Below are 13,474 nucleotides of genomic sequence, written 5' to 3'. Positions count from 1 at the left end.
TTCCTCTAGAAAGCCTTCCTTCACTGCCCCCACCTTAACCCTGGGCCAAGAGCCCACCTTGGACACCAACTCCTCACAGCCCAGACATAGCTAACTGGCTGTTTACTTGTCTGTCTCCCTTCTAGTCTCTAAATCTCATCATAGACTCCATTTACTTTGTTCATGGCTGTATTTCAACACCGACCATAGCGCCTGGTGTGTAGCTGGAATATTTTTTAATGAATTTACAATTAACTTCTCCTTATTACACTGTCTGATTAATCCAGAGACAAATTTCAAAGTACAGGACTTTGCAATTGGTGATTCTAATTAAATAATTGTTGGATGAAATAATTTTTGCAGTAAATAGCCTAGATTAATTATCTTAAGTCCTCAGACAATATGGATTGAACTGCAAAACGGTATAAATATGAATACTTGATATGTCTTTAGAGTAAACAAGGATAATCATTTCAAATTCATTTGAATGTGTTAAAACTTATAACTGAATCAAACCTAGGTCTGCTTGAATTATTGCAAATCACTTTCTCATTGCTATTTGCAGCTACTACATTCATCAATTATTATTTATTCGTACTATAAAGCTCTACACACTCCAAATTACCTAGGCTCTTTACTATCTGTGTCCATTCTCAGTACTGTTTTAATGTACCAATTACCACTCATAAGCTAACCCGTTTTTGCCATTTTAAAGCCTTCACTCTCCCGCCATCGAGCTTTTTCCTTCTTCCTACAATCTATAAAATTATCTCTTCTTTTTTTAATTTAACTTTTTTTTAATAAATTTATGTATTTATTTTCAGCTGCATTGGGTCTTTGTTGCTGCACGCGGGCTTTCTCTAGTTGCGGCGAGTGGGGGCTATCTCTTCCTTGCAGTGCGCAGCCTTCTCATTGCGGTGGTGGAGCACGGGCTCTAGGCACGTGGGCTTCAGTATTTGCAGCACACGGGCTCAGTCGTTTTGGCTCGCAGGCTCTAGAACACAGGCTCAGTAGTTGTGGCGCACGGACTTAGTTGCTCCGCGGCATGCAGGATCTTCCCGGACTAGGACTCGAACCTGTGTCCCCTGCACTGGCAGGCCGATTCTTAACCACTGTGCCACCAGGGAAGTCCCTCTTTCTTTTTAAATAATCAGAGTTCACTTCTTCCAAGAAGTCTGTCTTCACTAAAAGCCTAGTTCAGGCTTAGCCTTAATTCACCTATTCATTCATCTATGAGCTCATTCATTCATGAGTACCTGTTTCATGGCAAACACTGTTCATAAAGTAGATTTTAAATGTTCATCAGCTAAATGGATTCATGTAACCACAAATACTCCCATCTCCCAAACAATCCAAGTACCAGTATTGTACAGATATATATCAAGGGTTATATGAATTTCAGGGAGGTGCTAAATATCTGATAAAGACCTGATAAGCCTCTTAGCATCATTCATAATTATTAATAAGACACCAGAAACAAGGTTGAAGAACTAAAGTAAAAACTCAGAAAAATATTTGGATTATATGAAAACCAAAGAATTTATCATCTCTTTAAAAAAATAGAAAAAAGAACATTCCAGTAGTAAAAGGTCCACAGGATAAACAGGCAATTCACAGAATACATGTAATATATTCTATTTCACTAATTAAAGAATTACAAATTAAAGTAATGATATTCCTTTTTATCTGTTTTGTACCTGTGAAAAAAAGTTCTTACCACCAAGGGCACACCTTGCTGTAAGAATATTAACTAGGATAGCTTTTCTAAAGAACAATCTGGCAAGTAAAAATAAGTAATATGCACATGTTTTGACCCAGAGATTCTACTTCTATAACTATATCCCTAAGAAAAACAAAAGGAGATGTATGTATAAGATGTATGTATACCCTTAGATGTAGATGTCGGTAAAAGAGCTTCATGGCAGAATTATTTATAGTAGTAAAAAAAAAAAAACCACAAATCCACTGATAAGGGATACATTAAATGTATCTAGTCATTTGGGATACTATGTAGCAGTTAAAAGAGACAAGGTAAAATTTTATATGTACATTATTACAAGAAAGAAAAACACTACAGAATAGTACGAATATATTGAAACATTTCATATTAGAATCAACCCAGTGACATTATTACATGGATTACAGTGAATCTACTCTAGGTTATTTATATATTACTCCCAAATGTGTTAAGACTGCAGTTGAAAATTTCTGGACTAAATTATCCTAACAGGCCCCTCCAGCTCTAATATTCTTTCATTCTAAGAACCTTTTACACATTTATCTTAAACAAAGTGTTATTACAAGACCCCAATCGGTCTTCCCTACATGTTTAAGTGCCCTTTATCTAAATGAAACGTGAAAATGCTAAAGTGTCCCGAATTTTAAATCTATGATGCAAAACCTGAGTTAATACTGTCCTCTTGATTATCAATGACAATTTATGTTGCATACATACACTTATAGAAATCACAGATACAGTTACCGCTTACCTCAATAATAACATAAAGACCATTATATTGATATCTTGAAAAAAAAACTAAGAAAGATAATAGAAGCCTTTGAACATTTAAAGAGATGAATAACAAGAAACGTGGCTTATATGGTACACAATATAAAAATACTAACCGCAAATCAAACCCTATTAGAGGGCAATCAGAGACCACAATGTGGCCTCTGTGTAGTGGGCAGGACTGGGATTTAGAGTCAGAAGACCTGGGGATGAAGACCACTCTTTTGGCTGCAGAATCCAAGCAAACCAAATAACCTATCTGAGCCTCAATTGCCTCATTTCTAAAATAAACAGAAGGATAATAAATGTATTATATACAACATGTAAAAGGTACCTATACAGGGCCTGAGACAAAATAGGTTCTCAAATACTTGTCTAATAGAAGCAGGTGCATTATTATTGCTTTTATTAAGGTATCTAGTTCGTTCCCCTGAATTTTTGTAACACTGCATGTACAACCATCCTATTTAATTGTGATACTGCATGTTAGAAAGGGGTTTCTTGCTCCTTACAAGCCTATTTGTTGCCATATTCTTTTCCACTATAAATATGCAAAAATATGTTATCTCAGAAACTCAGGGAGGAAGCATACTTACAAAGCACACCCCCAAAACTCTGTGTTGCTGTCCTCTGAGCTCAGTGCTCTTCTTAGGCACGTAAGTCTGCCTCCTATCATTTCTTCATGAGGTTCAGGGCAAAAGGCCTAGTCAAATGGATGATCTTGGTTGCCCCTACACTTTCCCCAAACCACCTACAGATAAATGAAACAAGGAGTAAAACACACCCACAACCTTAATTTTTTTTAAACAATTCAAGATAAAAATAAGCTCATCCTACGTACAGTTTGTGTACACAGCAGAGAATATATCACATCAAGTCAGAGAACAGAGAAAATGTTCCTTGGATCATGCAAAAGACCCACTGAAGTCACAGGAATTCTTCACACCCAAGTGCCCAGCCAGCATACTCCTCACTGGTGACTTCCGCCCATACCTGGTCATGCCTTGGGCAGGCTAGAGCATGTCGCAGTGTGAACTGTAGCCCAAGTCTAGCCAAAGATACTATCCCTAAGCATGTCTCTCAGTGGGTAAACTAAGGCAGGTAACGAAATTAATATGTTACTTCTGAATTTAATGGCCTGACTGTATTTCCAAGCCAGTAAATGAACTACATGCTAGCACTCCTAAAGGAAATATTTTATAAACTGCCCAGCTCTTCCTACACTTAGTATTGCAATTAAATAAGTAAAAGTAAAATGCCTTTGGTTTGAAGAGCTGTGTACAGAAATACTCTCAGTTCTTTGTGACGCCTTTCAAAGTAGTAAGAATCCATTGAAAATTATCCACAGAACGGCTGGTTGTCCACAGAAAAAACATATCTGAGAATACATCTATCAACCACTCCAAGAAAAAAGGTATTTTCTTAATCAAAACATACAGTCAAGAGAGTTCAAGTTGACCCAGAGGTCATGCAATGGCAGAGAGGACACAGGTATGATGCATGCTTAACTCTTTTAACAAAGCAGCTACTACCTTCATTCTGTGAGTCACAGACACCCCCAAATTTCTCTGTGCCAACATGAAACTACCAAAATTTTAATCTTCTATCTGTGCTGTCCAATACAATAGTCACTAGCCATATGCGGCTAATGTGCTGTAAATGTAAACTAGATGCAATACTTAGCACCTTTTTTTAAAGTTTTTTAGGATGTAAAATATCTCAAGTTTCACACTGACTACAGGTGGAAATGAAAACATTTTGGATCTACTGTGCCAAACCAATTACTTAAAGAAATTCCACCAGCTCCTTTTTACTTGTTTAGTGTGCGTGAGTGCTAGAAAATTTCACCTTGCGGTGTGGCTCACACTATGTTTCTATTAGCACAGCTCTGTATAGTTAATAAAAATAAATTACTAATATTGAGCACTCCCAATGGCCCAGGCCCTGTGTTAGATAGATACTCTACGTAACACTTGGCACAAGGATACAAAGCGGTTTTACAAGATGTCCGCGGCGGTGACTGAGCTTCATCAAACCGACAAAGGATGCAGCTGGAATTCAATGTCAGGTGTTTCTACGAAATAACTCAAATACGGGGCTGTTCAACAGCTGACACTGGGGCAACTCCCATGTTGGCATAGGAAAGACAAGTCATTGATACAGCGTTCCCAAGGGTAGCAAATTTTTGTGACTCTAAAACATGTACAAAACGTCCAACTATATCCCAGGCCAGGCAAGTACACGCCAGAATGAGGCCAAACTCCTTGACAGCTCAAGCTTCACAGCTCCTAGTGGCAGGACACGCCGCTCTCAAAAAGAGAACGAAGTTCAAACTCCCTGCATGACTTGACCAGGACCTGACTGTGGACACCCACGCCGAGGGAGGGGGTCGTCGGGGTGCCAGGCACGCCGTCTCCCCCAACTTTAGCACACACACCACCCATCCACGGCCTTACCCCAGATCTCCGGGCGGCTTTGGCGTCCCCACCCCTGGGATGAGGGGAAGCGGGACCTAAAACGTCTATGACAGGATAGCGAAGTGGTAAAGAAAGAGCGAGGGGACGGTGGGGCGCACGTACCTGAGACAGAAGAGGACCCCAGGTCCTTAATGCCGGATCATTGCCGAGGCCCCATCCGGCTCCCGCGGCCACCAGTGACCCAGAAGGTGTAACTGACTGGACGCAGCGACGCAACCGACTCTGCTCTCCCCAGACTCGCAGCTATGGCAACTTGAACTAGCCGCCCAGCCGCGGCAAGTGTACAGTGCCCCGCTGCTACCACTTGGTCCTCTGGGGGTTGTAGTCCGTCTCATGCTCAAAAGCAAGGAGTTACTAGGGGAGTGCGGCCACAAAAGAAACTGCATTTCCCAGGATGCCATACGACTGGCCTTGGGGTGACTTTTCCGGAAGAAGCCGAATTAGCTGGCACCTGAGTCCCTCGGCCGCGCCCTCTTGCCCTGTTCTTTATTTTTTAAAGGGCCAGTAACTCCTATAAGCGACAAACACCAGATAATGAGCCGAGAGCTGCTTTAGCCCTGACTCTAGCATAATCAGAAGTGTCTAAAATATTTACTTTGTAAAAAATAACAAAAAAATCAAAGTAGCTGCAATACTAACACAAACTATGTTTCTTTTACTCCTTGGGGAACAGGGAAGTGTAACTTCCAGCACTGAAATGTAAAAATCCCCTTAATACGAGGACCCAATGTCTTTTTCATTTCTTTTTCTTTTTTAATTTAATTTTATTTATTTATTTTTATACAGCTGGTTCTTATCAGTTATCTATTCTATACATATTAGTGTATATATGTCAATCCCAATGTCTTTTTCTAAAGGCTCACAAATTCTTGGAACTGGAAGCGAACAGGGAAGATTATCTAATTAAACCTTTTAGGCCTGGAAAGAGTAAATGACTCGCCTAAAACCACACAGTTCATTAATGGCAAACCCAAGGTATATGAGACTGTCACTTCATGGCTGCTGCTACCTCAGTCGTTCTAGAACATGAGAGAGACATATTCCACTCAGAGAAGCTGGTTTCAGTCATGAAAAGGTGATGATAAAAACCTCGATAAAAAATTGAACTTTGGAAAAGCTACGAAGACAGAAAAGTCAAATTAGTCAGCTGGAGCTTTGTTCCCTTCCGCTCTGCCACAAAGACCATTGATTCTTTCCTCCTCAAGGCTAAAATCAAATTTCACTTTATCTGTGACAGCTTTCCTGGCTACCTCAAGAAGAGCCAGATCACATTTTTAAACTATGCAGTTTCCTTATTCTAATAATCTGTACCATAATTATCCATTTCCCAGTTGGTCTCTTCCACTAAATTCTAAGCCCCTCCTGTGTTTACAGGATCTTAACCTATTAAAATTGTTATTTCTCTTCTCAGCCTTTCCTCACTTCACACTCTTCCTTCATATTTCTCTCTCTCTCTCTCTCTCTCTCTCTCTCTCTCTCTCTCTTTTTCTCTTTCTCTTTCTGTCTCTCTCTCTCTCCCCCACTCCCACCGGGGCATGCATGCACACAAAATCATAAATAATATATATTGGAATTATTCAAATATTTTCTCTGGACAACACTGAGGTAAAGTTTATTTTATATTCAGCTTCAATATAAAATAATTCTTCTAAAGATCTACCTATGTACTTGCATCTATCTTCAAGCTATTTGCTCAAAGTTGTGTTCAAGAATGTGCTCCACCTGATACTGAAATTAAGGTGATTCAGAACAGCCTTAAACTTGCTCCATATGCATGTGGAAGCATAACAATTACTCCATTTATTCACATTTTGATTTTTCAAAACAAATGTATCAGTCATTTAATTCAGCAAATGTATGCTGAATCTTTCTATGATCCAGACGTTGTATTAGACACTGAAGATGCAGTAAAAATGAGGAGGTAAACAACAGAGTCTCTGCCCTCATGTTAGAGTCAAGTGAGGGAAATAGATTATTAAACAAATTATTACAAACCCAGGTGACAGTACCACATAGGTTTCTATAGATAGACTTAAAAAAACTTCCTGAGGAATTGATATCTGATTAACTGCAGGAAGAATGACTACCCAAAAAAGCTAATGTAATCTTGGGATGAATTAATAAAAGCTGATTTTTCCACAACCTCTCTTCCTTGGTTCAACCACATTTAGAAAATTGGATTAAATTCTGGGGACCCCATTTTTAAAGTGATATTAACAACAAAAAAGCAAAATCAGAGTATACAACTGGGACTGATGGATAGAGAATCAGATTTGAGTTCACTATGATGAAGAAATTTTAAAATACATTATTAAATTTACAGCAGCTTTCTGTCATATGGTGTGCTCTCAATACACAGATATGATATCCAGAAAAAATACAGTGAAGTCAGATCATAGACTCTTTCTCCTTCTTAACAAAAGAGATAAAATAATAAAGCCAGTTTAAAAAAAAAGATTTTACACAAAATGTGCCTGTAACTACCAAATGACCTTAATTGCTTTTAACTGATATGGTGGGCACACATTATCCAACCCCAAAACCATAGTCAAGATGAATCACCTGAAGTTAGAGGTGGAAAAACCCACAAGGATTACCACCCGCAGTGCATAGCCTTTTTTCACAAACAATGTTAATAGAGGCACAGAGAGGTTACATGATGTATTTGGTTTGCTAGGACTGTCATAATAAAATACCACTGAATGGGTGGCTTAAACAATAGAAATTTATTTCTCACAATTCTGGAACCTGCAAATCCAAGATCAAGACGTCAGCAGGTTCAGGTCCTCCTGAGGCCTCTTTCCTTGGCCTGAGATGGTTTTCCTCTCTGTGTGTCCTCATGTGGCCTTTTCCCTGTTTGGGCAGTTGCCTGGAGTCTCTCTTCTTATAAAGACACCATCACGTTGGATTAGGGCCCCACCCTTATGACCTCATTAAACCTTAATTACCTCCTTAAAGGCCCTATCTTCAAATATTGTAACATTGAGGGTTAGAGCTTCAACATATGGGATGGGGGAGCACAGTTCAGTGCATAACACATGATTTCCCCAAAATTGTACCTATTCAAGATTAGTGTCATCAGTGATCCTCCCACCATACAATACCTTGATAAAATTAGATGTGCTGGATATTTTTTACATACCTCACCCACATTTCCCCTTTACTGGGAATGCTCCTACCCATAGCATTGGGCTCCTGAAGCTTTGTTTATATTATACAAAGCCCCTATCTCTCTGACCATGGGTGGTTGGACAAGGGACAGATACTTGAAATAATTTGGGCCAATTATGCTCTTTATCCTTTAAAACTGGGACTCAAGCATTTAATTCATTACGTGAATAGTCTTGATGTATAGGTACAAGCTGAAGTTGTCGTAGGGAGGTGACCATTTTCAACTGTGTTCAAGAAGAAACAAAAATCTAATCCACAGAGAAAGAGAGAAACAAATGGGTAAAGCAGCAGGAGTAAACTGTGCAGCCCCAGAGGAAATAAGCCTAAGAGAAGAGGGCCTTGCTTCCTGACAACTTCCAAGTTCCTGGCTCCAATCCCACTTGTATTATTAAAAGTGTTATTCCCACTTGTATATCCTGTACTTGTGACCCAGGATACACTAGAGGCAGCTGGAGGTGGTTAAATGAAAAGATTTCGGAGCCAGACCACGCGGGTTCAAATCTTAGCTATAATACCTATCAACTGTGTGACCTCAAGCACATACTTAATCACTCTGTGCTTTCAATTCTTCCTCTGCAAAATGTGGATGCTAAGAATAGTATATAATGTGTAGGGTTGTTTTGAGGATAAAATTAATTAATGTGTGTGAAGGATTTAGCCCAGTGCCTAGCCCATAGTAAGCAGTCAATACAGTTTAACTGATATACACTACGATATCCTAAAATGTTAGTTCCATGAACATTGGGACCTTGTTTATTGCTTTGTTTTAGGTACTTAGAATGAAGAATAGACCATGTTGCCTTGTGATGATTTCCCTTTTGAAGCTTAAGATAAGTTCTACTGACTAAAATTCAAAGAGCCTTGACTAAGATTACACTGGTGAAGCCTAACTGTCCAGCCTGTGAGATTTGAGGTATTAATGTCACATCTAGTTTTTCTGAGCAACTTCATCAAAAACTCTTTTGAACCACACCAAATATTAAACATCTAGATGGGCTAATCAATATAGAGGTTGTGGGATGAGGCTAGCCTGAAAGCATTGACATGAATCTCACAGCCCAACTCTGCTGTTGTGTGGCAGACAGAGGCAGTGGTATTTCAAGTAGAAAGGACAGAAGTTTGTTCTACCCATATCTTGCAAACTCATACTACTGTGAAATAACAGCAGAAAACTGATTATTACTATGTGACAAGAAAATATATTTGAAATACTAACCAAATTTTCCCCAAGTATTTTCTTGTCCCCTTGGGTCCCTCAACCACCCACCTCCATTTCAGCCAGCTAAGCTGTGCTGTGCTTATGGCTCAGAGAAGGGATGTGACCACAGGAAGCAGAAAGGGAGAGGAGGCAAAAGAGACTAAAAAGAAGAAAAAGAGTAGCCTCTTCCTGACTCTTAAGCATTAAGCCTAAAGATCCTCAGATAAGGAGGATCTGGCTATATAATTTGTGAGGCCCAGTGCAAAATGAGAACATGAGGCCCTGTTCAAAACTGTTTAAGGATGTCAAAATGGCAACAGCAGAGCATTAAACTAAGATCAAGGTCTTTTTGAGTGCAGGGCCCTGTGCAATTACACAGATTACAAACCCATGAAGCCAGCCCTGCTTTCAGAAAGGAGTTGTGGTATAAGCAAAGAATTTGGAAGCAAATATGAACAAGAGAAGTCCCCACAAAAGAAAAGCTATTCCTGACGGGAATTGTCATAAGAAACAGAGAAGAGAGCCCTAGGATGGGAGGTTGGGGGTTGAGGGGCAGACCTGATGGTGTTGGAGGAAAGCCCATGTCCATAGAGCACACAGCCTCCACTTAAGCAAGTACCATTCATAGCCTGAACCTAGCTGTCCTGCCCGTTGTCATTAGGGGAGGATGTCCCTTCAAAAAGCATGCATTTTGCCCAGTGATTTTCCAGTCCAAGTAATGACCATCTGTACCATTAGACTTTGCTTGGTTCTGTCTAGCCATCACAGATTGTCAAGCTCCCTCATAATATCACAGGACAATTATAAGCCCTAAGAAGGAAGATGGATCACCAAAGTGGGATGCTATTGGGAAAGTAAAAAGGAAATCCTCAACATCCTAATTTGTTAGGACTGAAAGAAACTACTCAAAATTCTCTCTGAACCAAGACAGTGGTGAAAGCCACTCTCTTTACACCAGCATGAGATGATCATAAATGGTCATTGACTCTCTTTTTTATTATTATATTATTATTTTTATTTATTTACTTTTGGCTGCGTTGGGTCTTTGTTACCGTGTGCGGGCTTTCTCTAGTTGCGGTGAGCAGGGGCTACTCTTCATTGCAGTGCGTGGGCTTCTCATTGCAGTGGCTTTTCTTGCTGCGGAGCACAGGCTCTAGGCACGCGGGCTTCAGTAGTTGTGGCTCATGGGCTCTAGAGCGCAGGCTCAGTAGTTGTAGCACATGGGCTTAGTTGTTCCGTGGCATGTGGGAATCTTCCCAGACCAGGGCTCAAACCCGTGTACCCTGCATTGGCAGGCGGATTCTTAACCACTGTGCCACCAGAGAAGCCCTGTCATTGACTCTTTATGCATCAAGTTGCAAGATAACTGCAAGTCTAATAAGAGTTGAAATAAAACATAAGATGTTGCAAAAGTGGTATCGCCCACTACTCCAGAATCATCTTCAGCCATTCATTGTGTAGAAGCACTGTTGATCCTGTAATATTCTTTCTAGCCATACACTTCCTAATTATAGGTATTTGTCACTGCCAAGAACATCACAAATATAAAACAGCAATTTTTATGCATTTAAATCAAAATGAAAAACTATTAATGTACAAAACCAAAATTGTAAGACATTTTTGTAGCTAAATAATATAGCCTATGTTCCACTTTAATAGGCACCTTTTTTTTTTTTTTTTTTTTTTGCGGTACGCGTGCCTCTCACTGTTGTGGCCTCTCCCACTGCGGAGCACAGGCTCCGGACGCGCAGGCTCAGCAGCCATGGCTCACGGGCCCAGCTGCTCCGCGGCATGTGGGATTTTCCCAGACCGGGGCATGAACCTGTGTCCCCTGCATCGGCAGGCGGACTCTCAACCACTGCGCCACCAGGGAAGCCCTAATAGGCACCTTCTGAAAAAAGGCAAAACACATAGAGTAATTCATTGCTAAGTACCACTTTCTGATATTTGAACCATGCTAATGGTCGTCCTACATAAAGGAAAATATAATGTTCTATAGCCATTTGCATTTATCTGTTGTATTTTAAAGGATTTTTTTGTGTTTAATGGATCTGAGTGCAAACACTTCCCTTTATTTAAATGGATTCATCTTCTCATCCTGTGTGTTTATTTGCCCCAGTTTAAAAGTTATGCTAAGGAAAGAAAATTGCTTTATTATCATACCAATTTGTTGAGCAGGCTATTAGAACATAGCCATTCGCTGAGGGCTTGTTCTAGTTTACTAAATTGAAACTGGTTGACATAGGAAATTTCACCTACATTATGAGCATCACTAAGCCAACTTTATGCTGTCTAAATCTTGATTAAAATGTTACAGATTTCAATGTACCATTTCTGTTCCCAATAAAGATGGAGTAGGAGAGACCAGACTTACCCTACACCTGAATCAAACAAAAATACAGGCAAAATATATGAAACAATGCTTTTCAAGACAGTAGACATCAGACAAAGAAGGGCAGAGAGATAGGAAACAAATAAGGTAAGCCTTATGATTGCCACAACTTACTGCCTCGAGAACATTTCCTGGGCACGGTGCAAGGAGAAGGAACTCAGGAAGAGCCCAGCAGATGCTCTGAATTGAAGAAACAGAGCTGAAAGTCGAGAAAGACCAATGTAGCTGGAGTTTGCAGAACAAACGAGTGGAGAAAACCACATAGAGAGAAAGCTCCGGAGAACTCCATGAAGTGTTCAGCAGAGTATGAGTCATCACATTTATGTGAAGAAACTGAGGCTGGAGACAGAAGCACCTTACAAGAGTGGAGGGAAAAGTGCCTGTCACTCACAGGACCAGGAATAGTGACTATTCCTGCCTGCCAGATTGAAACTCCTCATAATTCATGGAGCATTAGGTAGAGTACTCAGAAGAGTCTTATCTCAAGGCTGGGGAATAATTAGCAACAGATTAAATGCTACTCTGGTCCCACCTAACAAACCTTGAAAGCAAGATCCCAAAATATCAAAGTTTCCAAGTAATTTAATCATATCTGACAACAAATCTCAACTTTATGTGAAATCAAATAATTCAGTACCAACGGGGTTAAAATTTACATCAGCCAACCAAGTAAGGTTATCAGGCATGTAAGGAAGAATTAAGGGCTTCCCTGGTGGCGCAGTGGTTGAGAATCTGCCTGCTAATGCAGGGGACACGGGTTCAAGCCATCGTCTTGGAAGATCCCACATGCCACAGAGCAACTAGGCCCGTGAGCCATGGCTGCTGAGCCTGCGTGTCTGGAGCCTGTGCTCCGCAACAAGAGAGGCCAAAATAGTGAGAGGCCTGCACACCGCGATGAAGAGTGGCCCCCGCTTGCCACAACTGGAGAAAGCCCTCACACAGAAATGAAGACCCAACACAGCCAAAAGTAAAATAAAAAATAAATAAATAAATAAGAGAAATGCATTTCCATAAAAAAAAAGAGAAAAAGAACGAAACTGTAACCCATTTAAAAAAGAAAAATCGGACTTGAGGAAGATGGCGGAAGAGTAAGATGCAGAGATCACCTTCCTCCCCACAGATACATCAGAAATACATCTACACGTGGAACTACTCCTATAGAACACCCACTGAATGCTGGCAGAAGACCTCAGACCTCCCAAAAGGCAAGAAACTCCCCACGTACCTGGGTAGGGCAAAAGAAAAAAGAATAAACAGAGACAAAAGAATAGGGATGGGACCTGCATCAGTGGGAGGGAGCTATGAAGGAGGAAAGGTTTCCTCACACTAGAAGCCCCTTCGCGGGGGGAGACTGCAGGTGTCTGAGGGGGGAAGCTTCGGAGCCGCGGAGGAGAGCACAGCCACAGGGGTGTGGAGGGCAAAGCGGAAAGATTCCCGCACAAAGGATTGGTGCCGACCAACACTCACCAGCCCAAGGCTTGTCGGCTCACCCGCCGGGGCAGGCAGGGTTGGGAGCTGAGGCTCGGGCTCTGGTCGGATCGCAGGGAGAGGACGGGGGTTGGCTGCGTGAACACAGCCTGAAGGGGGCTAGTGCGCCACGGCTAGCTGGGAGGGAGTCAGGGGAAAAGTTTGGAGCTGCTGAAGAGGCAAGAGACTTTTTCTTGCCTCTTTGTTTCCTGGTGCTCAAGGAGAGGGGATTAAGAGCACTGCTTAAAGGAGCTCCAGAGACGGGTGAGAGACGCGGCTAT

General features: G+C 41.0%; 1 protein-coding gene across 1 annotated transcript in view; it reads right to left on the bottom strand.

Moving 5' to 3' along the window:
* Positions 1-5,171, bottom strand: part of CEP128 (centrosomal protein 128) — a 435,188-nt gene extending 430,017 nt beyond the window's left edge. The window contains exon 1 of the mRNA XM_060003365.1: positions 5,068-5,171. The gene's annotated coding sequence lies outside the window, so the exon portion shown is untranslated. The remainder of the gene's footprint in view (positions 1-5,067) is intronic.
* Positions 5,172-13,474: the final 8,303 nt, after the last annotated feature.

The sequence above is a fragment of the Delphinus delphis genome, chromosome 2, assembly GCF_949987515.2.
Source record: "Delphinus delphis chromosome 2, mDelDel1.2, whole genome shotgun sequence".
NCBI lineage: Eukaryota > Metazoa > Chordata > Mammalia > Artiodactyla > Delphinidae > Delphinus > Delphinus delphis.
Note: the sequence above shows the minus strand (reverse complement) of the source record. Positions and strands in the feature narration are given on the sequence as shown.